This window comes from Odontesthes bonariensis, chromosome 12, assembly GCF_027942865.1.
Source record: "Odontesthes bonariensis isolate fOdoBon6 chromosome 12, fOdoBon6.hap1, whole genome shotgun sequence".
Lineage (NCBI taxonomy): Eukaryota > Metazoa > Chordata > Actinopteri > Atheriniformes > Atherinopsidae > Odontesthes > Odontesthes bonariensis.
The window spans coordinates 4947483-4954161 of NC_134517.1; positions in this window are offsets into that span (position 1 = coordinate 4947483).

The window sequence follows — 6679 nt, forward strand, 5'->3', positions numbered from 1 at the left end:
TAATGCCAACCACACTCAAAAATGGCGAGTGAGAGGCATAGAAAGACATAAAAGAGCAAAGAATAATCAAACAATCGTGCTCTATCAGATTCTGCAGTCAACAGATGAACTGGTAACAGGTGAGGGTGTCGGGATTCAGTACAGAAGGAGCATCCATCAAATATTTGGTCTTTCCACGCAGGCAAGGGTTGTGGCTCAACCACTTCGCACCAAACTTGGTCTGAGAATTATCAATAAGTTTAAAAAAAATGTATCTCTAAATGAAAGTTTATAAAGAACGTTGAACTTTCATCATCTATGCAGTGCATAAAATTGTGAAGACTTTCAAGGAGTCTGGGTGATTCTCAGTGTGTAAAGTCCAAGGATTGACGCCACTGTTGGATCTGTGGGACTTCCGAACCCTCAGCCTGCACTGTCTGAAAAATGTCATGCCACTGGGATCAGTAAATCCACAATGGGCTCAAGAGTACCTTAGAGAACTATTGTCACTCTCCAAAGTCCTCTGCTGTATTCAGATGTGTAACTTGAGGCAATATTGCTCAAAGAAGAAGCAAAATAAATAGAACACCTGTGCCTCGGAGTTGTCAGAGCACAAACTCATCCCAGATGGACAGAGAGACTGAACACAAGTTTTGTGGTCAGATGAATCTACGTTTCACCTGCACTTGGAAAAAATAGGCATTAAGATCTAAATGGAAAAAGTGGGAAAGAACATCCAGGTTGTTTTCATTATTATTGCACCGGTGTCCATGGAATTGGACTATTGAAGGTGTCATTAATGCAGATGTGTGTATTGGAATTTTGAGAGATATCCTTCCATCTTGGTGGTGTCTTTTTCCTGAAGGTTCATTGTCATTTCAACAGGAAAGTGTCATACTTTGTTTTGCACCATGGCTACATGGACACAGAGTGTGTGTGTCCTTGACCAGCCAGCCGGCAGTTCAGATCTATCGTCAATTAAAAATGTATGGAGCATTATGAAGAGGAGAAGCAGATGAGCAACTGAAAATTTGGATTTAGCAAGAATAGACACAGACTCCGATGAAAAGCTGTAACAGTTAGTATGATCACTGTCCAAATGTTTACTAAGCATAAACTGTTGCCAGCACGAAATTCTATAAAATGTTTATATTTTCGTAATACATCAAGTTGGTTGGTGAAGGACCTGAGAATAATTTTCTTTGTATGGGTGTCTGTTAAACAAAGGTTCAAACTGATTAAATTACTTTTTTTTTTCTACCTCAAAGCTTAAATTGTTTGTTTTACTGTTTTATTTATCCATAAAGGCTGCTTTCCAAATGTTAATGCAAGTACAATCATTTGCTTGTATTTTTATCTTTTCTCTCGTTTGTATATATAAAAAAAAGTGGACACAAGAACAGGCTAAAGTCTAAATGACAAGTATGTATACTGAGGTGACTAGAGTGGCTCATTTAACCAGCAGCACATCCTTTCACGTGTCCGAGGTGGCGAGGAAGGAGGACCCAGGTGTAGAGACTGATGAAAACCAGAGGAAGACCAAATTTAGACTGATTTATTAAAACTAAACTGACAACGCAGCCAAACTAGAACGCTACAAAAAACTAAACTGAAACTAAACCAAGCAAGAACAAGAGCAAGAACAAGAACAAGAACAAGCTGGGGAAACAAAACCAGGCCGTTGTTGCAGCACCGGCAACTCGGGCAGACAACCCTAAAGAGAACAGAAGATCTGACCAAGAGTGAATGAAAGCAGGAGTTTAAATACAGAGGAGGGTGATTGGTGAGTGAAGACAGCTGAGGGAAATAACACAGGTGAAGGGGGTGGAGCTGATGACCGGACTGAAGAGAGACTGAGGAAGTGAGAAAGTGAACACAACTGAGACAAGACAGAAAAAACACAAAAAGCCACAGATCATGACACATCCGGTCCCACAAAATCTTCTTTTTTTTCAGAATCTGAATCATAAATAGTTTCAATTCCTGATACAAACCGTCTTCGGTGATTGCAACCAGTTAAAAAAAAAACAGGTCTGTTTACCGCTTAACACATTATCTGAATGCAGCCTTACTGATTATTCCAGGAATTTATCAGTCTTTCAGAATGAAAAATGACTTGCAGTTTTGTCTGCACAGCTCTGGTTTTATTAATTTGTTTTACAATATTTAAGACAAACCATGCAGACTGTGATTCTATATCAAAACTGTGGAGGAAAAACATTGACAGTGATGAAAGTACAAAAAAATTAGTAAGTGTTGAGGAAGGTTTTGTTTAATTGTAGGGACCTTCATGAAGGGAACATGTTATTGTATGTGTAAGAGAAGGAGATAAGGCTGAACAGAAGCAGTAAAGTATCTGCACACGCAGGGGTGTTGTGTTGAGGAGGAAGTGAAACTTGTGCACATACAATATCAGGGAGAAAACTGTCAGAGTGGCATGATGACATGACACCCACTTATACCTTAATTCAAGTCACAAAGCAAAGTTGCTGGGACGGTGAAAACGTCTTATGGTCACAGACTTCATGGAGCCTTGGACAAACATTGATACTCTGATGAAAAATGTGCTGCTTGCTGCTGCTAGTGTTGAGCTTGAAGTGTGCTGCACCCCTCAAAAAGGATGGTGCAGCCCGCCGAGTACTTGCTTTTATTGCTTAAAACACGATTGATTCAATAACCACTTATTGCTGCAGCATGAACCCATGCATTCAGCCGGGAAGAATCTCAACAGTGGGGGGTGCTGTCATCCCAGCTGTTATCCCAGCTGTCATTGGGCGAGAGGCAGGGGACACCCTGGACAGGTCACTAGTCCATCACAGGGCCTTATAGAGACAAAACGAGACACACAACCATGCAAACTCACTCCAGGGGACCAATTCAGAGACCCCAAATTACCTGACATGCATGTTTTTGGGTGGTGGCAGGAAGCTGGAGCACCTGGAGAGAGCCCATGCATACATGTGGAGAACATGTCAACTCCACACAGAAATGCTCCAGCCAGGATTCAAACCAGGAACCCTCTTGCTGTGAGGCGCTGATGCTAACCACCATACCAACATGCCGTCTTTAAACATTGTTCTCAGGGATATTCAAGTGAAAAAGATTTGAAACATTGGGTCCTGCACAGAGAGGAGAAGATCTGCTCCTAAGCCACAGCTTTCCTGTGATGAGAAAAAAAGCTTATGAGAAACACAAGCCCACGATCACATAGCTGCTTGAATGGTAAAAGTAAATCCATTCACAGTGGGCATGTGCACATTGTGAGAAAGTCAGACATCAGTTCCTTGTTGAAAGATACAGCTCATTTCTATCTCCATGGAAACGGGCCAGAAGTAATGGAATGCGAGTCTTGGGTTTTGAGGGAATGTGATGGAGACATCCTTGTTCTGTTCTATTCTATTCTATTTTTCTGACTGACTTACCATATTTGGAAAGGAGGTAAAGATGGATGAAAATATTTCAATTTCCATGATGTCATTATTTATTTCACAAAAACTACGTCAAATGCAGAAGCAGTGTGTGAAACACTGATTACGCCACATGGTTTAGTAGCTAGAATCAACTTCAGCAGCAATCACTTGAGGTAACAGTTTTCTGTATGACATCATCAGCCTCTCACATTGTTGCAGAGAAATTTTGACCCATCCTTCTTTACAGTTTTGCTTTACTTCATGGGGGGTTGTACTCAGCTCTCTTAATTTATTTCTATTTGGATTTTTTGCTGGTTTTTTTCTAGTCTTGATTTGTCTTTTTATTCATGGTTCATCCTTGGTTGCTCTCTGTTCTTGTTCTTTGTCAGTTTTTGTTTTCAGCTCAGTTTGTTTGTCTTGAGTTATTGGTCTGTTATCAGGTTTTTTATTCTAGTCTTCAGTTGTTGGTTGATAGTTACACTCATGTTTTGTCTTTATTACTTTTACTTTGATTAGTTAGTCTTGTCTCAGTTCTGTTTTGGTTCTTGCTCCACCTTCCCTCTCTTAGGCCCCGTTTACACGATAGGAAGACGCAGATATTTTCCTGCGGTTTGGCCTCTCATTTACACCAAAACCCCGTTTTTATCACAGAAAACGATTATTTCTAAAACCTCCGGCCAAAGTGGAGATTTCTGATAACGCCGGTTATGTGTTGCCGTGTCAACTGGGAGAAACGGCGTTTTAGGTTCTTAAACGTCACATTATGCGCCAGAAAATGCTTAAATCATGCGAGCGCCTTATGTTTACAGTTTGTTTGACTACTGATCAGGATTATCATGGATGATGTTAAAGTTCTACTAATTTTTACGTTTGTGCAAACGATTCTGGCCTTATTGCATTTGCCACCCCAAACCTGCTCGCACAGTTCAAAATAGAGGAGCACCACTCTTCCGTAGCCGCTCCTGCGTCCAGTATCCACTGACCGTCTATATTTCCCTCTTATTGCCTTCAGTTTTGTTGTGATATTTGCTCGCGTTATCTCCTCCTTCACATGAGGAAAGTCCTCGATTCTGAGGATTTTGATTGGCTTGCATGGCTTTATTCCTTTCCCTACACTGCCGCCAATAGGTTTGGCAGAGTTATTATGGCGCTTGACGGCGTATTTATGCGGGTTGATGTAAATGACAAGTTTTTTGAAAACGATGTTGTGTGCATGATGTTATTATTGAAAACAGAGGGGGGGGAATATTCGTTTCTCTAAATACCCGGCTATGTGTAAATGTGGCCTCAGTTTTCCTCAGTTCTACTGCCACACTTGTGTTCATTATCCTCCCCAGCTGCGCTCATTCACCAATCACTCTCCCACAGTATTTTTAGTCTCCCTGGATTTTCACAGTCTTTGTCAGATCCTTGTTGTTCCTAGTTTCCCCTGTTATCAGGATTTGTTCTTTTCTAGCTTTTTTTTAATGGTATTCTGGCTTGGCTGTGCTTTCTGTTTTAATTTTAGAATAAAGTTCGAGTCTCTTTCAGCCTACAGTCTTCTCCAGTGTCTGCGATTGGGTCTTCACTTCATTACGCACCACAAACTGCAACAAAACTCTTGTTGAAGATGGCAACAAGACCACTGGCCCCACCTTTCCCTTTCTGTTATAAACTAAAATGAAATTCTGAAAACTTGGCTCCATATATAATTTTTCAAGTCAAATGGTGAAGGAGTCTCATGAGGTCAGGGAGTCTATGCTGTGCATTGGATTTGCTGTGTCACTACACGTGAATATATGTGCACATGTTTGTAAATGAATGCTGACACACACGGATGTCAATGGTGTTCAGTGATCCAAGAGAGAGGATGTCAGTGACACCTTGAAAGGTGAATGAACCCTGTAGCCTTTCGATGTTGCTTCAGAGAAAAGGAACATTGCAGTTTGTACAGATTATGTGACCGTAAGGAGCCGCCACAAGGAAGCATCACGCTGCACTCTGGCTGACCCCGTCCTACAAATGCCAGCAAAATCTGTGGAAAACAAAAAAAGGAGTACGCAGGAGACACAAAACAATCAATTCTTAATCCTAATCTAGCACAGTCAACAAATGAGCAACAATGTATATCAATTCACCACCTCTGGATTGTTTAATTCAAAGCCTAAATAAAAGAATCCATACGTCTAAAAGGATAAGCTTCGGATTCCTTCGCGAACATACTGGAAAAACAGAACTTCTCTGTCAGTGCAGATCTGATAATAGTTCTGTTTACCTTTGAGGAAAAAAACTAAAGAGAATTCTTCAAATAACATCCAGGATTTTTTTTTTGGCAAATACGTCACCAATGTCTGGTAAGATCAACTGCACATATTTCCAATATATGGAAGGAGCTACTGTGTATCCAGGCATGCTTTTAAATGCATCAGGCTTTCCTGGAAAAGCTACTTTTCACAATGATACATCATTTCCCATCACTCAGTCACTGGAACATGAAGACATGTCTAATGCCTTGTTTTTTTACAAGTAAAATGCATATCAGGCTCCCTCTCCGTGCTTCTGTTGATTTATTTATACATTTCTTTCCCTCTTTCTTGCACCCATACCCACAGTTCTGACATTTATCATTAAGAGAAGACTACATTAAAACAAAAGTCCTATCAGTAATGTCTGGAAGTATATCTATTTGTATGTTCTGTTGCACTCAGTACTGTATACTTTGTATGCTATCAATTTTTCTATATCCTATATGGATTTAAATGTAGACACATGAGTACTTTCTAGCAGTTTATGTCTCTGTAAATAATGTATAAGTACAGGTACTTCATAAGCCTGCCACATTCCTGAGTGTTTGCTCCTGTCCTCTGTGGATTACCATTCAGAGAACCTGCTGGCAAGCAGCCTCATAATTTCCAAGTTTCTGGGAAGTACTTTTTTTAAGTGGCTACTAGGTTGTGTGATTAATAAATCAGTCAGATTAAAGCTTCTATTAAAACAAGGAATTTGAAGACCTTAACTTTCATAACTTTCAAAGTTACATGAATACACACTGATAACTTTAAACAAAAAAAAAAAATCATTTTCTATTTATTTACACACACAATCCTGCTCCTTTTCTCTTGATTGATTGTATTGCTAAGAGTGCAGTGTTTTTACCTGGGCCTGGTTCCTGAAAAAAGAAAGACCACAAAAAGTGCTGAATCACTTGATCCCGTTTATTTGTTACCACTCAGATCAGGTGAAAAGAACAGTAGGAAGCCTTTGGTACACGATGCAACTCGTGAAATCCTGCCAGAAGAAAACTTTCTCAT